The 23,976-nt window shown below is 36.5% G+C and overlaps 1 protein-coding gene across 2 annotated transcripts in view; it reads right to left on the reverse strand.

Annotated features, from left to right (window-relative positions):
• The window catches only part of NKAIN2 (sodium/potassium transporting ATPase interacting 2), a gene marked incomplete at both ends in the record, with an annotated part of 538,769 nt that overhangs the window by 271,271 nt on the left and 243,522 nt on the right, over window positions 1–23,976 (reverse strand). The window lies entirely within an intron of this gene.

Raw genomic sequence — 23,976 nt, forward strand, 5'->3', positions numbered from 1 at the left:
TGTTGCTCTAGTGTTAGCTCAAGACCCAAGAACTTCAGTTCACGGTGTCTGTTCTGTTCCTAGAGTATACAGCTCTAAGCAAAATCATGAGTTCATGAATTCTTGGCAGATGCAATAATTCTGCTGTATTTACCCTTGAAAGTAAAACTGGATAGCAGTAGGCTGTGAACTCCACCATGTTGGTTTTTTTCCCACACATTTATCTTTTTCCTTTCAGTTTTAGCAATACTGTCACGTATTGGCTGACTTTCCATGGACATTTTAACTGGCTCCGGAACCAGCTCTCTCTGTATCTATGACGACTGTTTCTACCTTCCTAACAGAAACATTGCTGTTTCTTACCACCCACGCAAGCAGTCACTTGTTTTGTTTAATTTCTTATCCCTCAGTATTTTCCCCTTTGCCACCCAAATGTGTTAATAATGAAACCTGACTCACAGTTCACTGGTTTCAAGGGCTAAAAATTAGAGGCACAATGCTACAATTTAGCATGACTTGCCTGCAAAGTTCTCATTTCTTAATGACCTATACTGGAGTTGCTGCGGAACCTGTTTACTAATGTTTACACTCTCTCTGTGTGCCTGCCATACGTTACTCCTGCATGTCCATTTGCGTTTCCCCTTTAGCAAGCTCCACACAGTGCAAAATTTGACAGTACATTTGCTGTGTGATAAGTAAAGTGGAAAAATATTAAGCTGGTGCTGAAAGCATTTGCCCAGCACACTCAGGAATTTCACACTGTGTTCTAAATCCAGGTCCAAACCTATGAAGATTTCAGAAGGACAAATCAAAGATTTCTTAACTATTTCTCTTCTGTGACAGGATCAATCAACTTAACTTTAGTTAACAGCAATAAATGAAGGAAGCCTGGGATTGTCATCAGGTAATATCTATTGCATGGGCACAAACCTTCTACAGTTCTTTGAGATCTAATGCTCTAATCTAGCATGATTAATTTAATCCTCATTCAAAAATACAAGTAAACATATATGATTAGCTTCAAGCAAAATCCATTGGAGTCAATGGAACTTAAGTACCCGCTAAGCATGAGATACCTGGCTGAACAAAATGCAATGTTAAATGTAATCCTATTGAAGAATGAACTTTGGTGTTTGGTTTTATTAAATGTAGTGGGTACCTAATAGACAGTACCCATCAAAATTGAATTCCCTTACCAGTGCTTGCAATGATGTTATGAAATCTCCTCTATAAAAACAATAGAAGAAGAAAAAAAAAAGAAAAAGATTAAATAAAGAGGTTAAAAAAACTTCCTAAAGCAGCAGATTATACTGGAAGAAAGATTTTATCTTTATATCTATATATTTCTTTATAGAAATATAACCTAATTTTCTCAGTTTTAAAATGCTAATAATGTAAAATATTTGTAAGACACTCAGAAACTACAGTAGTGAGAGCAGTAAAAACACCTATTTTTATTAGATTATATGTGGTAGATAAGCCAAAGATTGAAATATTTGGTCATGGAAAATTTACATATGTTAATATTGGAACTAAACAACTCTTTCACCTATTGGCCTAGGATGAGGTACATGGCAGGTTATAATGCAGATGCTAACACAGATGTCGACTACAATATGCTTGTGTCTCTTCAGTGGATAAAAAAACATGACTTAATTTTCTAATGCTATCAAGTTGCCTCCTTCCAGGAGAATTCAATTCATATAATAAAAAAAAAAAGCAAGACCTCAACTAAGTTCTGCATCTCCAATATCATGAGATTTTTGAAAGGGAGGAAGGTGTTGACGAAATAGATACTTATTATTTTCAGGCTCTTATACAATTACTATTACAGTTATGCTGCTGATTTGTTGTTATTTCTTTTCATTTACCATGGGGAAAAAAGCATCCTATCAGTGCTACTTTCAGCCCTCAACACCCAATTCTTAGCTGGTACATTCAGTGAAGTTCCACTGAAAGCAATAGCTTCCCATGTATTTACACCAGGGCTATAATCCAGACAAGGATTTTAAATCCTCACGTCTGCTGGCCTGTGATAACTGTGTGATTTTTTGTGACATCCTGTATCTGATACAGCCTAGACATTTAATAGCTTGTATGGCATCTAATGTGTCATCTTGTTAGAAAAGGAGACAAAGCTGAAAAGACACTTATCTGCAAGCTCTTATTTTAAGATAATCAATAAACTCTTCCATAATAATTGTACGCTGGCAGCACTGCAACAGCAGACACTGGACAAAAAGAGTCACAGCGATCCCTCTCTCTTCCCCAGGCAAATGAGGCAAAACTTCAGAGGGACTGTCCTGCCTTAACAATCACAGAAAGAAGCCAGACAGGGAGCATCAGCCTCTGAGACCTTTCTGCAGTTATCACTGGACTTCCCTGTGCTGAGCCTCCACATGGTCATGCTTTTCTCTTCTGTTCCAGCAGTGTCTTTCAGCATGCTGAGGGTGTGCATAGGGTGACGCTCCCATTCCCAGCCCCTCCAAGAAAACCATAATGACACCCCCAGGTGACCATAACACCACCATAACAACACCCAGGTGACCACTGACACCCCCAGGAAACCATAACAACAGTCCAGTCTGACTTAGTGCATGGTCATTAGGAGCTAGGATCTAACTGGGGGATCCCTTTCAAAATGGGAGCCTGGTGTATGGCCACTGTATGTCCTTGCCATAAAACACAAGAAGTGTCTCCTCAGTTCAGCTTTACTCTTGCCTTTGTCACTGTGATTGCTATGTTCTTCTCTCCTTACTTTTTAACTTTTCTCTCCAAGTTATTATCTTATCCCTCTATTGCTGTACTTGTACACTGTTAGGCACAATAGAGTGCATTCTTGGTTGGCTCTTAGAAATTACTGTAAAAAAAGTGATTAATAATGATATTAACAGCAGCAACCTTTCAGACCATGCATTTTACTGGGTGATAATTCAAATCCCAGCATTCTGCCAAGAAAGCTTAGTTAAACTAAAAGGTGTGAAATTAGTCTGCAATTTTCCAGAGAACATATAATTTATTACTTGCATAAGCAGGTGATAATGCTCATAAATGCATTTTCAAAATTGCAAACGTGTAGAAACGAAATTTTATAAACTGGAACTTTTTACTTCACAATTAATCAGAAGATACTTATGTAAATACATTATTACTCAAAAGTTTGACTCCAACATCATACAAGACAACTTCTTGATGTGTTGGCTACTAGATACCAAACTTAACAGTAATACTTTGATGTTCTGTTTAGTTTTGGTGAAGATAGTACATATTTCTGTTGTTTAGGCTGTTTCATAAATCATATGAAATTATATGTATGCATGGCTGCTTTACTTACCTGAATAATCAATACAGTGAACTAAGAATATTATACACGAATGTAGGATTTGCATTCAACTTCAAGAAATATTCAAATGTACATGATTATAATAATGAGGGTATTTTTTGTCTCTCAGACTTGAAATTTCATGCTTCTGAAGGTCATTTATGAGAATACTGCCAGGAAGAGAAGACATAGGGAGCAATGTAAATTCATTTGATATGTTGTATAAATATTCTCCGAAGTGTTTTTGCAAGGTTGACCAGACATATTTATTTGGTAAGATGTCTTCAAAATTCCTGTTGCAAGTGCATATCTTTCATAGATCTCAAATGCAAAGTCATCATTGTTTTTATGAGGGGTAGAAAGCTCAGTAGGCAAAAATCCTTTCGCGTTGTAGATTTGCATTTAAATTTGATTCAATTTAAAAAGAGAAGTTGTTTTTGCTATCCTGTTTTAGGTCTGTATCAAATTCCAGTGGAAATCCTCTTTTCAGTCAATCATATTGTGGATCAGAATTATACAGCCACAATTCCCCAAACATGTTCATACTTATCTCTATGCCTCAGTAGTCCTGCTGAGTTCAGTGTTTTATGGATATGTAAAAAGTTAAAACATGCACATAGGTGTACGTAGGGCTGGTTCCTTAGTTATCCGAATACCTTTGTTCACTTCAGGAAGCCTCTCATGACTCCACATAACTGTCTATTCACAGAATATCAAAGAATAGGTAGTTCAACTACTTTAATGAATGAGTGAAATGAAAAACTTCTAATTACATCTTGCATTAGCGTCAACATTAACCTCTTTTACCCTTAACATTCTTAGTACCTTTTCAAAATATTTGTGATACTTGCTAAAGACTGTACAAAGTAATGAAATAGTGATCTTCTGTACTCTTTTTGCTTTCAAAAGGGTCCTTAAACTTCTAAAGAAAGAGTTAGCAATGAATATTCAGTTATGCCTTGCATTTTGTGGGCTACAATTTTTATTAGAATCAAATTGAGGTCATATATAATTTAGTTATAGCAAAACTCTTCTCATTTGGTAAAAGCTGAGGCAAATTTTTGGACAAGTGTTTATTGTGGAAGGACATATAGAATTACATAAATGGCGAGAGAAAACTTATAATTGGAGAAGTATTTTAAAATAAGTAGCTAGCCAAAATTCAGCTATTTATTGGTTAAAATATGGTTTATTCACTAGATTAGTGAAAGGAAAGGAAGAGAATTTCCATTATAACTGTTATCCGTTATGTATATTAAAAGCTTTCCATTTTCACTGGTGACAAGCACAGCATGCACACAACTATTGACTAGAAGGCTTTCATGGGGAATGGATTAATAGCATTTCTCCCTCTGGTAGATATAAATATTTAATCTATAGCTCAGGAAAACTTCAAATAGTTAAACTGTTAACAATATCACTCTCCATTCTCCTACCATGCTACTCCTCCCCGAAGTTTTGCAGCAGGGAAGCCTTACAAGGGTGGAAATCAGTTTTCACTGCAGTATAGCACAGTCATCATATGTCTTGACTTTCTAAATGCCCCTTCTTATGGTCTTCTTGTTCTTGGTACATGTACTTAGAAGTATAACTGAGAGCAGTGCAGTCTAGCTTCAAAGGAAGCCTATTAAGATGGCTTCAGCATGGCTGTATTATCCAGATCTTTACCCATCTTGCTACAATCCTGCCCTTAAAGCTATGGGAGTAACCCTCTTTTCACAAGAGTTGGTGCAAATCTCAACCACTTAGAATAGTTTGAAAAGGGTTTTTACTTTTGCTATAAAAGATCAAAACCAAGTAATGTGAATCCTTGGAGCTTTTCAAGACCCAACTGGAGCAACCTGATACAAACTCACTGTTGACTGTGCTCTGAGCTTGAGGTTGGATTAGAGACCTCCTGAGGTCCCTTCCAACCATAATGTCTGTATAATTCTGTACTATACTGGCCTTATTATAGCATTGTGATGCTATCTATATGTTGCAGTTCACATGCTCATGTTCCTATTTCCTTCTACAGGCTGTTTTCTGTTGTAGACGTTTTCTACAGAAAGTAGTCACAATCTTCTCTCATCTCTTTCTCCCCAATAAAATAAAAGCCTTTAACACACATCTGTTGAGCTGTAGGAAACCTCCAAATGACTGTCCTAGAAGAATTTGGAGGTTCAAAGGAAGTGTTGACTGTGAACTAATTCTGTAACTGTTTAAAGTGGCACCCACCTGCTATATTGGTATTAAGCATAAAAGGTACCTTTTCATTTTGTTTGTTTTCAAAATTTTATTGGGCCTTGAGCCAAAACAATACAGCAATTAAAGGCATTCTGCTAATAAAAAAAAGGTGTGAAACCTTGCCTCACTCCTAAGTTGCACCGAGGGACCTTCTGAGTTCACCCAATTTTAAGGAAACATTTGCTCATTTAGCCCAGAGAAATTAAAACAAAGATACAATGATAGTACTCCATTACTACTTTACATGCTGTAGGCTAAGAAAATAGCATGCCTTGTCTATGCTAGGCTGATAAGCTAACTAGTCCTAATGGGCACTGGACCTTTGAAGACTGGCATAAACAAATAGTATTCTACTAAAGCACTAATTCTCAAAAATCCCTTTGCTTTTCATATTTAACTTCCCAAGTAAACATTGGTAAGTGTAAATGTTTCCTAATAAGTGAGTAGAAGTAGTTCCAAATATCAGAGAAATGAAACAGAAAACTATGCACAAGCATATTCATGAATATTCTTGGCTGGCTTAACACAGCTGTCATCGACATTCAGCACTCACCACTCACCATGGAGCTTCAAATAGATTACATAAAATAGATGGAGAGACAGATGATAGATTATTCATTGAGAGTCAACCCCTACAGGGAGAGGGCTTACATTTCTCTGATTTTTGTACTCCCTCATGATAAAGGTTACACTGTAATGAAATGCAAACTCCTCCCATTCAAGTAATAGCACGGTCTGACTGTGACTACTTTGATAGATTTAAATGAGATGGGAAGCCTCAAATGTTATAGTTACCTAGTCTAAGACCTCACTGAAAAAACCCAAACCCATGACAGCAAAAATTACCCCACAGGATACTTAACAAAGCCGCCCAGAAAAAAACCTTTCCTATTATACAAAATGAGATCTGACATTTCAGATTTGTTTTCAAAGTGTATTAGGGAAAAAAATACAAAACACTTTAAACTAAACAGCAGTCGTCAAGAACAGACAATGGCCTCATAATACAGCACCAGCACAGAATGGGTAGGAGCAATTCAGAGCATATAGAACCATAAATCTTATTCCCTCATATCTCAGATGAGCAGTCACTAATGTATCCAGTTATTCTACTTTCACCTACCACCCTCCACGCATAGCTAGACTTGAAATATTGTGGTAGAAAGTAATTAATTGTCAAAACAAATATATTTCCCTGTCAAATTTAAATTGTAATAAAATTAGGCTTCTAGCAATAACAATAAACCAATTGAAAAATGCTATTGAATGTGAGCTACTTTGTTTTTATCATGAGGTAAACCCACGGTTGACTTGATAAAGTCAACCGCAGCTTGAAACATTCCTATCTCTACTTGGATTTGACAGAGAGGCTAATGTAAGCAAATGCTAATCACTAATGTTAATAAATACCAGTTTCTGTGAAAATGTATATTACCGGTAATGAAAGTAAATTGCGAAATTGATTGGGCTAAACCTGGATAGTTGCTAGATACTAAAGTTGATATTGGACATCTGAGTTAGTGTTGTGGAAGCACAGAAACATACTGAAATATTTTGTCATTCAAATAATGGGAAAATACTTATATACTATTAGGCAATTCATTCAAAAATAGTGTCAGTCCAACATACTGTTCTTTAATGCACCTTTAACTCTCTGGTAGTCTGTGACTGGAGCACTACAGATCACTCATCACTAAGCCAATATTTTGCAGCTCATCTCATCAGCATAGTTTTAATGGTCTGAGGAATACATATATGCAAAACTTAGGGAGTCTGGTGATTTGTCTGGTATATATATAAGACTATATTCAGGTGTGGAAGTGGAATCAGCCAAATTCAACATGCACACCACCCTGTCTAAACAGGGCTCGAAGCAAATTAGTAGGGAATAACTTAGCCTTAGGAAGTAGTAATTATGCCAAGGAGAGAGCCAAGCCAAAACAAAAATAAAAAAATATATTGGCTATTCTATTTTGTTTGTAGAGATAGGAATAAAAACTTGAATTGCCAAAATATAACATGAGAAGTTGGGGAAAGATATTGAAAAATTGCTTTCCTTTATCCTAGGGACTTGTTTTGCCTCATAGACCCAGTAAGAAAGACAGACAAAGATATGAAGGGTAATAAGAGCATTAAAAGGAACTTAGAAAAACTGAAAAAACACAAAAAGCTCTCAAAAAGTTGAACCTCGGAGGGACAGTTTTTACAGGTATGCTAGCATGAGGCCATAAGCAGCAGAACTGTGCAGACTCCATTTTTGAGAAGGGGAACTGAGCAGAGAATTTGCACCACAGGTAAGCCCAGGAGTCCAGAGATGGCAGAGTATTTAATTATCGCCCAGACATAGCATACGTTAAGGAACACAAGATCTAGTGTAGGGACCTAAGTTATATGAATGGTGAGAAAAGACAGTTCACCAAAGTTTGTTACTACTAAAGGAAGATTTCTATAGAGAAGCAAGGCCAAGAATAATACAGTGTGATTAAGTCTATATTCTATTTTATTTGCTTTGAACACAAGAAAATTTTACTTTAACATTTCTGTAAGTTTCTTTTTCTTTTAGGAACAGTTCTTGTTCTCAAATGATGAGGCACAAGTATGGATAGACTTCCTACAAAGAAATAACTGCTGATAACATTAAATAATTTAGGAAAATATTCATGTACTTTACAGTGAAAACATATACAAGTTGCTGAGCTTGTACTTCTTCATCTCTACCAAGATTTTTTTAATTTGCTCTTTATGATTTTATTCTTTTCTATCCTACTTGACAAGGTACTGCTTAAATATAAAACCTGCTGCGAAATCTATGTTAGCCCTAGTAATTTTTTTTAGCATTTCAATTTGCCTACAGTGTAAATATATGAGTTTAGCTTCTTTTTCTGAAAGACCATTTGAGTACTTTTTAGGAACTTATGAACTGTTCACTGATCCCACGATTATTGTCTTCACAACCATTTTTTCAGTTGGTAGGTTTGTGCTTTACATTACTGCAATGTTTTGCCTGTCCCTTTTTATAGACCATAAAATCAGGTATGGAATAGCCCTCTCTTTGTATTCAGATGAAGCAGGAATAGTGGAAAAACCCATGACACTGAGTATTTTAACTAACTGATCTCTTTGAAGAGCGCCACAACTACTCAGTATAAACAAATTAAGTAGGTAAAGAATGAATCTTTAAAACATATAGATAAATATATTTCCAATGGGTAGCTTTTGAAAATTAATAATTTTGAAGAGAGGACATTTCTAGTTTTTCAAACTACCCTTGTCATGTTGATCAACTTATCTATACAAGTTCATTCAACATTTCAAAGAATTGAAATAATATCCTGTCCATATGATGTTTTCACAAGGCATGCTAGTGCAACTGCAAATTTTAAGAAAAGCCCAGGTTCTCCTTGAGTAACTCCATGGCAAGTTTGTGTTGTTTTTAAGCGTACTTCTTGCCTGAAAGCCTACGTGCTTTACAAAAGGATTTTTCTTCTTTTGAAAGGTGTGATTCTGGGTACCCATGTCTGAGTGTGCAGAGCAGGGAGTGGATTGCCAGGAGACCTGTGCAGTCCCTGAGTGATGGCCAGGAGAATGTGGCTACCTGGCACCAGCAGAGTATGGGTGTTAGTGCAGCTGGAGCTCAGGATCACTCTGGTGACACACAGAGAGAAAAACACAACTCCTCTGAAGACAATAAAAAAAATCTTCTTTGATTTCAATGTTGCCAGAACTTACTTGGCACCTCTGTTTCCCAGATGGCAGAAAGGGATAAATCTGAGTGTTCTGTCTTCTCTGCCACCAGTGGAATGAAGACTAGTCTTATAGGGAAGGCAACATTGTATTTAAAATCTCTAGTCATTGTCATGCATGAACATATGCAATACTACCCTGACTTAATTTGACCTCTGCAGTTCCTACAGACTCTCAGTGATATGGTTTGTACAGGAATCCTCCTACTATGCAGTCACATCTTTTTTAATGCAATGGAGTCCAAATAACAGCACATAAGGATTAAGACTTCTTTACCTCATTTCATGACCATTTTGCTTGGTTTTATTGCATCTAACATACAGACTTTATCTTCACGTCCAGAAAGGATTTCAGTAGCTGTGCTTCAGGCATTGCAGTCATATTATTTAACTTATTATAACTTCCAGCTTACATTAATTATTACTTTTCACATCAGGCTTAAGACACAAAAATTAAATATATGTATTTAATGTTCATATATCTACATTTTTTCTTAACCAGTAGCATGGCTACTGCATTTTTATGGGTAAATTCTCCAGAATGGAATTGTTTATTTACAGTTGTGTACAACGTATGCCTTTTCTTAGGTCAGCCCTTTTGAGGCTTTTTAGTCAACAATATGTGGATTCTTTTTTTTATCCCATGACTTTCTGTAAATTCAGAGTGGACTGGATTTTGTTTTCATTTTGCATTTTGCTTAACATTATACATTTTTGTGCTTTGATTAGATTGCACCTACTAAACTAAAATATTGATTCCTGAATTTCTGTGCTAAATCTAACTCCTGTGCAGTACCTTGAATAAACCTGAATATCAGTTTTAGGTCTCTGAAAAATATATACAGTTTTGTTTATTTGTGGTCTTATCTGTATCTGAGCTAAAATGCAGACTGTTGACCAATGCCCATTTTCAGACTTTTTATGGCCATAAATTAAACGGCACATCTTTTAGAATCAATTATGCTAGAATTCAATTATTGAATGGTAAAAAGTCAGTGTCAATAAAGTCATCTCAAAGAGACTTCTGACAGAGAAACAGCAACGTATCTTAGAAACAGACAGGCATCACAAAAGGCTGCTTATTCACACTGTGTCTATACTTAATGTGAATTTAAGAATGACATCTTTATGAGGGCAAAGCACTGTCAATCAACCTAAGACATGCAGGCAAAACCACTAATATTGCTAGTAATTAAATTTATGACAAGGGTAAGTCTCTCAAGACAGAAATTAGGTCTACATTTTTTACAGACATCGAGATGAAATCCAAAATTGGCTTAACTAGTACAGTAAGTAGTGTAGAACCCAGAAACTTTACACCCTTTGTATCACCAAAACCATTTCAAATCTATGAATAGGTATTTCAACAAGACTAAAGATGGAAGATTGCTTCTTGTTTCACAGAAAGTAGAAGTAGTAAGTATGTAAAACCAAACTCATAAGCAATACCAGTGACACACTTGTTTCAACATTACATTTCAAACAGGAACCTGCTCTTCAGGCAGATGCATAATTAAGGTGAAACATGCAGAGTGCCCAGTGCCACAGGCTATGAGTAACTTTTTGGTTTTTACAAATGATAGAAACGTTTTGAAGATGATTACCTTAGATCTAGACTAGAAATGCCAAACTACTTAACAACAAACAGTTAAAATAAATTATGTCACCTTAAAATTCATTATTATATTTTCAGATTTATCACTGATTCAAAATATTTAAGAAAGGGAACATGGCTGCAATAACTGTACTTGTTTATGTATTATTTAGTGAATGCTATCCTTTAACAAAAATTTTTATCCAAGGACCAACACCTAGGCTCTTCCCAAAGCTGGTGATTTAATTAACTTGGAAACCTCTGTAGCTATTTCTAATAAGTGCTGTATTTTTCTGGTTGGACAGTCAACCCGCCACAGCTAAATGTTATTTTTTTTTGATCCATAAAGTAAAGAAAAGCAACCAAAACACTCATTGGTCTCGGAGCAGAAGCACCACAGAATCTTTAAGTAGCATGTTGGCTGAATAAAGCAGCATAAAAACCAGAATTGCTTATGTCTGCACTGACCCAAAATTGATACTGAAATCAATGAAAACAGCTGTAGAGCTTCATAAAATAAATAAATAAATAAATAATGAACAGTATGACTGGAAATAGCGAAGAAGCCATAGATAGGAACCAAACTGAGCAGCAGCACCATTGGTAGCTCAAACTGGTATAGAGGGAATCATTGTGTTTACTTGTAAAACTACAATGTTACTGTACTAGGCTTGTTTAGAAGTAAAATTTATATTGATATGCAAAATTCTGTCCTTAGAGGCATTTATGATTCAATCATACCTGCTGAGTTCACAGCACATAAAATACTGATTCACTATGATCTTTATTATTTTAAATTTATTTATTATATATACTTAAGTTTATCCAACACAAACGTACGTAGCAGTAACGTCTATGCCAAAATATACACAATAACCCATAAAAACAAACTGCAAATAAATAGTGCCCTTGACAGCTAAATTATAGAAATAGGGAGCAATGGAACTTTTAGAACATGTTTAATAGTGCATTTTACAGCTCTACTCATTGTTTATCTTGCCTTTCAGTGTCATTCAGAAAATGTATCTTCATTGGTAATGGTACTCATAGCAACAGGCAAAGCTTGAAAAAAGTAGCATGTCCCTTTTCTTCCGGAGCTTCAGGAGTTGAAAATCATAATGAAAGCATTAAAAATTGAAAAAGATAAGTACAGATGGGAAGTGAGAAGCATCTCTGAAGTTCTGAAATGGAGATTTGTGACAAGGAAATTTACAGAAAGATTTTTATGTAGGTTCTTGTTTGGAAGGCAAAAAAAGAGTCACATTTGGAATATGACTGAAGAAAATCATCTCCATCTTCTCTCAAAATTGGAAATGGTGATTTGTAAATGAATAGGATTGTATAGCTCTATGATTCTCAATGCACCCTTCCTGAAGCATATCCTCTGCGTGACAACGAAACTCACAAAAGAAGAGAATCAGTCACATTGCCTAGAAAAAACTCTTGGAAAAAAAGATAAGGATGGACTCCAGGTACTGGTAGGTCATCCTGTGCAGAGATATAAACCAACTATGACTAAAGTCGGCTTCACTTGAATGACTCACATCATTGCCTAAATCTTAATCAGTTGGCCAAAACAAGAACTGGGTTTCAGTGCAACGTAATGGTAAGTACTGTTATTCAGACTTCATTTAATTTAAAACGGACAGCTTTGGTTTAGCTACGTGCAGTACAATGCCATTTTAAATATAAGTGTAGAGTGGCTGAATCAAAGTGGAGAGAATAGAGGAAGACATAGACAGGAATACAGAAGGAGCTGGAATAGAAAGAGGAGCGGCAGCAGAGCCGTTGTTATGTGACTGTACTCCAGAACAAGCTCCGAACCTGCAGCCTGTTGCAAGGAGATGCAGCAGAGCATAGGAGTGTGAGACTCGGATAGGTAGCTTGGACCAGAGGCAATGTATCCTGTTCTTTTCTAATGCTTATCTCATTGTAGTATAAGCTGTTAATTAAAATATATTAATCTCTTCCTCGAAGGAGCACAACTACAGGTCCCAGCCACCATCGTAACAGCCACCGAGCCTGACAAAAGAGTTATCACAAAGACAGCATGAGGCATCAGCAGACTTTTCCCTTGATGAGAGAGATAGTGTCCAAAGGCTGTTTTATTATTCTTTTTTTCTTACAGAAGTATTCCACACTGTTAAGTAGCTGTGATCCCCATCTTTATTCCTAGACTTTATGGAGAGTTTGGGGCATCTCTACGTTTGCAGGATACAGGGGATAAAACGCTGGCTTGTAACTTAAGAAAAATGGATTCACATGTTGTTCTGTCACAGCCTTTCCTCTGGTACTGAGAAAACGTCTCAGTCTTTTAGTGTTTCAGTTCCCACTTCGTAAAGCAGTGGGGGGAGTACTTCCCTACTTCAGTAGTGTGACACAAGGACAGAGACATTAAAAGCTCTGAGGTGGACAGGCACTCCATAAATGCATGTTATAAACAAGATGAAAAGATAGAGCTATAACCACATAGACAAGTGAATGTCAGCAGTAATTGATATATGCCAGCTAAAAAAAAAATTAAATAAACAATGTGGAAATCCATAGTAACAGGTATAGGAGCAATTGTGGGAAATACAAGGAAACCTGATTACTCTAGATAAAGAGAAATATTTGGCACTGAAGTACAGAGGTCATCTCAGAGCAGTAGAAACAATACCTTATCCTTGCTTGCTTTTTAATTATCGCTAGCTGGCCAGAGCTACTGGGTGTTTGAGAGAATTTTAATGCTTTCAACTGCAGTTCAGGTAGTGGTAGCAAAACTCATGGATTTTCTTTCTAATCTCTTCCTCTGAATATCTGTTAAAGACATCACCAGCTAAGTTGTTCATTCTCCATGCTTTTTACAGCATTTCAACTACAAAGTGCCAATTAGACATTATTTTAACAGAAAGGGTTGCTTGTTCTTAAAAAAAAAAAACAAACAAACAAAACTAACCACAAAAAAACTGTAGGATAAAACCCACTTGTCATTATAGTGACAAACCAGAGGATCTATTCTAAAGAAAGAGAAAATGAAAAGTAGAGGAACTTCATGTTTTGGCACCTTTCCAGGGATTCTGTTAGTGAGTTCTCTGGTTTAAATGAAAAGAAAATATGTTACATGTTATTAGCAGTTCTACATGGGACTGTATTCCTCAGTGGAAACTCCCTCGAAAACCATCTTCCTTTTCTGTGGAATGGATAAGGGAGAGATGTTTTGAATGGCTACTTTTTAAATGTGAATATGATTCATCGAAAGGGGATAAAAGCATTAGGAAAGGATGAATGTAGCTGAATTCTACACCAGTTAAATCTGCTATGAAACTAATAATTAAGGATTTAAATTGAAAATATCAGACAGCATCATATACTGAGCAGGTTCTCCATAAAATTCCTGGAAATCAATGCTGTACTTCATTATATGATGCAAATTATAATTTTCCATCTTTTAATGCTCAACATATATATCACTTTAAAAAACAGTGTTAGCTAAGTATCTTTAAAAGGATTTGTTATGATGGAAAATTTAAAAAACACTCTGAAAATTAATGAAAATCCATCTCAATCTAAAAGAAAAGAAAACTCCAAGCAGCACTGCTGTTGAAGTAAACTCTGTCCTGCAGTCTTGTACAGGGTGTCTTTCACCATACTTTCTGAAAACATCCCAAATTAATTTTCAAGATTCAGTGGCTCTAAGAATGTAATAGATTTCATGCTCAAATAAGTGAGAAGAGTTTATTGTATTTTCAAGATGTTTACTATTTAAAAAGCCTCTTTGAGTCTGACAGCTTCTCACTCAATTATCTACAATGAAACTCCAGAGGGCTGGTATACTTTTTCTCTTTAGAACTCTGTTTTCTGACAGTAGGGGACTTCTGAAAAAGTAATGTCCTATACAAAACTTATAGGAATCAGAGACTTAGGATCTCTTAACTGGGATTGTTTCCTTTTTATGTCTTGAGTAGTTCTCTGATCAACAGGGTTTTTTTTTTTTCCATTGTGCTTCCCTAGTGCTGGCAGACTAACTGTCTGAGTACTCTTTAATCTTGAAAGAATATTTTACACTTTCTTAAGAAGAACGTGGGTCAGGTTTTCTGAACACAGAAGAAATTTCCTTTTCATAATTTCCTTTAGATTAATCCTTTTGTACCTCAATGCCTCACACCTAAATATGTTCCAGTGAAGAGAGCAGATGAAAGTAGTCAAACTTTACCCAAAGAATTTCTATAAAAAAAAAAAAATTACTTTGTGTAGACTTTATTCTAAATAGTATGAAAATTTTAAAGTCAAGAGCCAAAAAAGGCAGAAAATGCCAGAGAAATTTACTGTAGGCTACCTTCTTTCACCCACTTCCATGCAATCAAGAAAGATGCACTCTGCATAATATTATACTGGAAGTGATTCTCTGACATATTTGCCAAAGGCTCAGCTGAATCTCAAGGGCTGAAAAATTTGAGATCTGTTGAGATGTCTTGCAAATTATCAAAATATTTCTAAAAGGAGAAGTCAAAATCAAAAATCCAGTGTAACTGAAGCCTAGGCTAGCTTTCTGGACTGATTATCAGGTAAAAAAGCAGACCATCTGTTTTAAACTGATATTTAATACTCCGTCAATAAACTAACCAATAAGCATAAAGAAAGAATGACTTTTTGACCATTGGAATACTTAAGCTTCTCTTTGTTCAAGTTCTGTATGCGTGCAAGGCGCTAGACTCAAAACTTGGATTAGTCGAACCCCTACAGTGATGACACTGACCAGCAAGCTATTCACTAACTTCTACTCCCTTCACATTCCCACCCCTACCATAAAGTAGGCTAGATTCAGTTTCAAAGGTAAACTGCTGAGCCCGTCCTTTTAAATATAAATGAAAGCACATTTAAATCCACAACATACTAAAATCTAATCTTTTAACACAACAGCAGCAAAAGCACTCTATTAAACACCATACCTCCCTGTGAATTGAAATCCCTTTCAGCAAATGTTGTTTAAAGTCCAAAGGGCAGTCTTCTACTTACATCCCTACTGATTTTTCACAGCATCTGCCAGAAGTGAGCAAAACTCTCCAATAAAATAGCAGTTAGCAAAGTTTACAAAGGTCATTCTTATGGAGGTAGCGTCCAGTAGTGAAAGGACAGAATATAAAAAAGAATCCCAGTCTCTACTCTTCTGTGACATCCAAATTGTTATCAGTAATCTTTTATAAGAATTTTTAAGAGAAAAAGTTGTGATAACATGCTCCTGCTCCAGGTATTTCTGAACATGGAGATATTTCAGAAAACACTGATGAGATCTGACAGAAGATAACTGAAATGGTGACCAGGACAAAGGACCAGGACAAAGGTGAGCTTTGACAAACAGCAAACATCCCTCAACCAAACTATTTAGTAAAAATTCTGTAATGAAAAGAATGTTAATGATATTGAATACTTATCATGGAAAGTGCTAAGGAGAATTCACGTTGCTATTCATGGCACGGAAAGCATTTCATGAAAGGGCCCCTATGCAGTAATTACTATACCATAAAATACCAGTGCTTCATTTAGCATCGATTTATCTGGCATAATGAAAACGAAACCATGAATGAAACTTGGGGTTAATTCAGGGTCGAGGTGGATTCTCCAGCACTGTAATAGTCTTAATTCATGTTATGATTTGGAGCTTTACCTGAGTGTCCCCAAAATGGCTCTGCAATACTAATTTTGAATGTTTACTAGTGCTGTTTTAAGTTTTCTATTTTTATTCTGTACGTTTTTGTTTGCCCTCACACTCTTGGTCATGCAATTTGCTCTTCAAAGCTTTTTCTTACTTCTATACAATCCTATGCTGTATTATAATTTTAGTAATTTTCTTTGATTTACTTCATCAGACATAAACTCTCTCAGAGATGCTTATTTTAGTTAACCGTCTCTACTAAGTAGCCATGTGAGTGCGCTGTTTTTCCTTTGCTTTGTCTCCTTTTTAATTTGGGAGTCTCTGGGGATCCTAAACTATGATCAAGATTTTATTCCCCATTTTTCACCAAGATAAGGATTAGTAATAAATGTTTGCTTCGTGATATTTCCTGAGGCACAGTGACCACTAATATTGTACGCGCTATTATTTGATGAGTCAGATATAATTATTTTTTAACAAACTCATCTGATTTACTTTTGACTGAAGGAAAACTTTCTGTGCGACTAGTTTTTAATCAACACTCCCAAGAATAAAATGAGTAAGCATTGAGGAACTATTTTGTTAAAGTTTGGCCAGACTGAGCATTTGTTCTATTTAGATGCAGACACAGCTTTCCATAATGACCACTTTGGGGGATGCTATCAGCTCCTTGATCTTGTATAGTTTGTATTTTCTGGATCTTTTTGATCTTTCTGACTGAAAATGTAATGGCAGTGTGCTTATATTACTGTGACTTGAAACTACTGGATGAGTATCTCCACTTTTTTCTTTCCCAAGTGTAAGAACTTCTTTATACACATGCACTTCCCAAATAAAATAGCTATTCTGTCCTCCCTGTTTAAGGCACACACTCACTACATAGTGCTTAATTTCTGGAATTCTACTATTTGGGGAAATTACTATTCTGTCAACATTCTTTTTTATTGCTTGTCATTGAGACATCTCTCTTCTTTGTTCTGTTTTAACTTTTCCAGTGGGTATATATACATTTGGATTACCTTTGACTTTTTGGCCATTACTTAAGTTTTTACTGACATGGATTTTTCTACTAACATGGAAACACGACCTCTGTGGTCACACGCTTCCTGGTTTTGATCTGGCTTGTAAGTACTGAAATACAAATCAGCTTGCATCACAATATTTTCAACCTGACTGAAACCAGTAAATCCTGGAAATTTTACACTGAGAACAGTGTGGATAATGAAAAATGTTTCCTACAAGTACCATTTCCAATTTTAAGTGGATTTACTTCAGTCTTGTTTAGCTTGCTTTCTGCTTCACATTCAGCAAAGATTTTAGTAAACATTGTGACAGGATATCCTAAAAATATAATCATTCTGTTGCAGGTATTAGTGATATCTGCAGAAAAGAAATTCTGTTTTTTCAAACACACCTGTGCCACAAATGCAAGTTTAAGAAGCTGGTGTTCTTTGAAAGATAAGTAGATATAATATCTCTATATTTATATAGCTAACTATTTTGTTGCTTAATTTGCAATTAAAATTACCAGATATCTATGTTGAGCATTAGTAACATTGTATTCAGTAACTGAATACATTGAAAGAGCATAGATATAAACTACAGAATAAACATTCATATTCATTATTATCCATAGCAAACTACTGCATCAAGGAACAAACTGAGGAATATCATTATGTGTGCTTGAACGACATGTTAGCAAACAAAACATCTTGCCAATGGCACATTCTGAAACAGAATCAGTATCCTGATTCACAGTCTCCTGTGACAGCCAACAGACAAAGCTGCTACTAAAATGTTCAAGGTCTTTATTTACTTAATTGTACTTATAGTATTCTTGGGCATTAGCTCAAAATGATTACGCAGAAGATTATTGCTTATGTCCCCAAATTATCATTTGCTCAGAAAAGGTGTGTAGAGCAAAGAAGTCGTTTGTATGACTATGTGCCTCCTTCTATGAATAAATGTCTACATTTTAGTTGCAACACAGTAAATCATCACATAAGCACAGTTAAGGTGAAGCACTGAATGATTTATCTCAGAATGGAGACAAAAGTACTTCTTGAGAAACCCCTTTACAGAAAGCAGTCTCAGGTAGGAGTCTGACTTCATAGACTTCAAGAGCTTTGTGCTTTGCAGGCTGACCAGAATGTACAATGAACATTCCATTTCATTTCATCCTCCTCTTTATTAAATGGGTTTATATATATATTTTTCCCAACAGCTATAAAGAAAGCAGAAGTAAAATATATTTTTTAATAATTCCTGTAGTGAGCTTGAGTATATGTACTTCTTATTTTAAATAAAACAAGTATCTGGAAAATAAATCGGATTAGGTCAATAGGGTAAATTAATCTCAGAAGAACTCAGTTATTAAAAAATGTTAAGCATAGGAATCCTTTTCTTTTACTATAAACAACTGTTTCATCAGGAAAAAGAACTGAAAACTGGTTCTTTTACAAGATTTAGCAAAACAGTCTCCTGAAATGTTTTCTCACCAAAACTTCTGGCCAAATCATTAACTATATGGAACCTGTCTTTAAAATTCAAAAAAGTAGCTCAAAGAGCATGGCTCTAGAACTGCAGATTCCCTGATGTTCTTGGCTTTACAGTTTACTATGGCATGGTTTATGTTGCTTGATAATATCCTGGTATGTACATACGATAGATGAACTGCTGCATACCTTCATGTACTACTTCAAACATTTAAAAAAACGTGGAAGATACTAAATTGCAATATACAACTGAAATACTCCAAAACAGATCAGGTAGACTCAGGGCTACTTGTGATATAAGGCATTAAGTAGATCCCACTAGGGGTTTTGAAGCCATTGACAATGTCTAGTCTTTAAAAAGACATAGATTAACTCAGTTATTCTCTCTGGGGCCTAATGGTTTGGCAGACTGATGATGCTGCAGGAAGCTCAGACATACAGTAGTTGCCTCTTTCCCTTTTTTAATATATATCAGCAATTACATGTTAAGTAATGTACCAGTAATAATCCTTTTCTCCCAGACTGAATGTGACCAGGTATTTTCCTGTATAAGATTCTTTTTGCTCTTAAAGGTTGCAAATTTGCTTTGTGTCAAACTGAGATCCTTGTTCTCTTCTGCTAGTATATTGTGGTCTGTATGAGTCCCTATTATGTTCGCTATTATTAGGGAGTGTTACTATTATGTCTAAGAGGAGAAAATCCTAGAACAGAATAAATTAATCCCTGGGAAAATGTTAGTAACATTGTTGTCCACTACATAATTTTGCTTCACACACAACCAAAGTCCACTTGAACTGTGCAATGAATAGGTCATTATGAGAAAACAATTTGTACAATCTCCTGCTATCACAGATTTGAAACAAGGTAATTCCTTCTGGATTAAAAGTTTTCTCTCTTATCGCTATTGGATCTTCACTTTATGCTCAAGGCAGGAGAATTTATTCTTTAGTGCAAATGCTTTTTCACTTTCTTATCACTCTGTCTATAACACTGCTCAATAAAACCTACAGAATTGTACAAAAATTCTCTCTTTGATGGAACTAATTCTAGAAGAAGTAAATATAAGAGGTCTAGAAGGTATAAATAAGCAGTGCAAATTACAGTGGAATCTACCTCCCAGACATGATTGTACTCAAATTCTTAGATTTCATAATTCACTTCAGAGCTTTTCTCTATACATTTATGTCACTGTCAACCTCCACTAGACATTTCTATATCTTCTTCCCATGGCAGCGAAGAAACAAAGTGCTTAATTTTGCAGTGCTACCTCTGTAGCACCAGAGACCCATAAGGTGGGCTTCACCTGTCAGGTAGATTCCTCTGTCTGGAGAAGAGAATGACATTCAGTACAAATGGGACTTTTTGTCCTTCGTATATACTCTGAGAATGCTTTCTAGAAATGTTAAGAGAACAGTAGAATAAGATTGCCACAGTTTTCCATAATACAGGAACCAGAAAACATCAGTTCATTCAGTAGCATTTCCTTACTCTTTTTCTTTCATAGAATCATAGAATAACAGAATGGTTTGCTCAAAAGGGACCTTTAAAGATCATCTAATCCATCCCCCCTGCCATGGGCAGGGATATCTTTCACTAGATCAGGTTTCTGAAAGCCCCATCCAACCTGACCTTGAATACTTCTAAGTATAGGGCATTCACAACTTCTCTGGGCAACCTGTTCCAGTGTCTTGCCATCCTTATTTTAAAAATTTCCTTCCTTATGTTCAATCTAAACCTACTGTCTTCCCGTTTAAACCTGTTGCCCCTTGTCCTGTCACTACAGGCCCTGGTAAAAATCTCTCTCCATCTTTTTTATAAGCCCCTTTTATATGTCAAAAGGCTGCAATAAGATCTTCCCAGAGCCTTCTCTTCTCCAGGCTGAACAACCCCAGCTCTCTCAGCCTTTCTTCATAGGAGAGGTGTTCCATCCCTCTGATCATTTTTGTGGCCCTCCTCTGGACCCACTTGAAGAGGTCCATGTCTTTCTTGTACTGTGAGCCCCAGAGCTGGACGCAGTACTCCAGGTGGGGTCTCACCAGAGTGGAGTAGAGGGGCAGAATCACCTCCCTTGACCTGCCGGTCACACTTCTTTTTATGCAGCCCAGGATACAGTTTGCTTTCTGGGCTGCAAGTGGACATTGTTGGCTCATGTCCAATTTTTTGTCCACCAGTACCCTCAAGTCCTTCTTGGCAGGGCTGGTCTCAATCCTTTCATCCCCCAGCCTGTACTGATACCGGGGGTTGCCCTGACCCAGCTGCAGGACCTTGCATTTGGCCTTGTTGAACCTCATGAGGTTCACATTGTCCCACTCCTCAAGGTTGTCCAGGTCCCTCTGGATGGCATCCCCTCCCTCAGGTGTGTCAACCACACCACTCAGCTTGGTGTCGCCTAAAAACTTGCTGAGGGTGCACTCGATCCCACTGTTGATGTCACTGATGAAGATATTAAATACTATTGGCCTCAGTACAGACCCTTGAGGGACCCCACTCATTACTGGTTTCCACTTGGACATTGAGACATTGAGTATAACTATCTGGATGTGGCCATCCAGCCTCTTCCTTACCCATCTAACAGTCCATCTGCCAAACCCATATCTCTCCAGTTTAGCAGTCAGAATATTGTGGGGGACCATATCAAAGGCCTTACAGAAGTCTAGATAGATCACACCCATAGCTCTTCCCTTCTCTACTGATGCAGTTACTCCATTGTAGAAGGTCACTAGATTAGTCAGGCGACTAATAATCCATAGTAAAGTGAGGAATATGGGCCAAGCATATCAGCACAGCTGGAATCCCTCTATAGAAGGAATGGGGAGAAACTGAGCCTCCAGGCAGAGCCCCACCCAGGTGAAGAACATTGCTTCTTTCCAGAACCCTTAACAATTTGCATTGGTATTACCTCTCAGGCATTTGCATTAATGGATCCTACGATAGCACTGATAAAAACCACATTTACATCTCAGTCATTACGCTGGCTAACCTTTGTACCTACTGAAATCCTTATTCTCTGTTTCAGCATAGTGCTGTTAAGCAGTCCTTTTATCATTATTGTTTTCACAAAAAAAAATGGCTTACTTAATTATTATCTTTTGCAAAGACACCTTTGAAAAGACACTCATTCCAACCCTCAGAACAGATGTTTCACCTCCTGCATCAATTGCTCATTTATCGGTTAATGGTTTAGGTTTACAAGCAAAAATGAATGTGTTCTTGCTGAATGTATATTAAGATTAACCCCTCTTATGATATTAAATTTCAATTTCCTGTCCTCTTTGTCCAGCAGAACTCCTGCATCCTATGTAATTTGAACTATTTTCCAAGGCCTGAAACCACAGTCACCTATTTTCCTCATCCACTTCTAAACTTCCCTGTGACTCTTGTGAGTTCAAGGACACACTTTCATTTGTGGTGTCCCATCTGTCTAAAGCTTATTTCCTCTTCACCCTAAGCCACTGAATCATTTCTTTAAATCTCACCTTAAAACCTCCCTGCTCTCCTTAACCTATGATTCACAACCTCTGGAAAACTTTTTTGTGATATCCTTTATGAAGCATGTACAGTAAAAAGGAAATTTATTGTAGCCTTGTTGAAGCAAGCTATACTAATGGGACTGTGGATTAAGGGTCCTATAGGGTCCACTCAAGATAGATTGACCCTTGCAGAATCTATTGAAGTCTGAGTATTTACATTCACTCACCTGAAAACCTCATAGCTACACCCTTGCAGGCTTATAGGCTGTTGTCTTTCTTCTTGCTTTTGAACTCATAACTTTACTCCTGATGTCAGATGACACCACTGAGTTTTGCCCAGCTTCAACAAGGTGCCTATTCTGGGCCCAGTAGAACTGAAGAAAAGGATGCAGTTCCCTTATCTCTCCCTCCAGTGACCAGTAGCATTTCCCTCATCCTGACTTTAGATACTCTCCAGAGAGCAGCAGTAGAAATGAAAAAATCACAGCACTCCTCTATTGATCCAACTAAATGAAAGATGAAAGTTTCATCATTGTTTCCTTATCTAAGCAGTCTGTGATAGATGGCAGATTCAGGTGTCTATTATAAAATCTGAGCAAGACGAACAATTTGATCTTAGATTGGTTCTATCCAGTTCAATGAGAGGATGTAGGGAGGCAAACTCACAAAGCCAGATGGGCTACACAGTAAGGGTGAGGGGGAGCTCTAAGAAAAGATATGTGTGAAAATTAGTAGGATGGTGTGGCACAAACAGTATCATCCAGAAACTCATGTGAGTGGTACCTATTTATAAGGCTGGTATTCCTCCCCATTCACAATACACTCATCGTTGTAGCAGGTAATTTTCTGTACTCCTGTTGAAAAGGCCATTTAAATATACTTTTTTTGTTTAGCTCAGCTAAGCATTTTATGCTCATGCTCAGTTTTATGCCTTAGAATAGTCTTGGGATGGAACTTCTTAATCTTTTTATTTAACTGACACTTGCTTCAATTTTTGTTTTTTATTTTCAAGCCTTTTGTACTTGTCAAAACACTAGAAATGGAAGAAGAAAACTCCAGTTCACATTCACAAGACTCCCAGAGTTGTGATTAAATATAGAAGGCTTGCAATATATTTTTTCATGTTGATATTATATGTTTTGGAATATATTAAATTGTGTGCACGCATAAAGACAATATACATGTGGACACACATTTTCTGCCTACAGGCAATCACAGAGATAGAAACGTAGACATAAATGTAATTTATTACTGTTAGCATCACATGGTAGCACAGGGGTACAAGCAAAACTTCTGTCTCCTGAGTGATTACTGGTATAGGTGGGAACAGTGTAAGAAGAAACAGGCTTTGCAGAAGTGGGTACAGATTCAGTGGAGTTATTTTCATTTGACACAAAAATATGGTTGTGTATGGATGAATCTTTTTGACTGCTGTTTGTCTCTGAAAAGTATACAAGCTTTAACTGAATTAGCAGTCAATTTTGACAGAAATATTGTTATGCAAATCTATTT

This window comes from Platalea leucorodia, assembly GCF_965183815.1.
Source record: "Platalea leucorodia genome assembly, chromosome: 3".
NCBI classification, from domain to species: Eukaryota; Metazoa; Chordata; class Aves; order Pelecaniformes; family Threskiornithidae; genus Platalea; species Platalea leucorodia.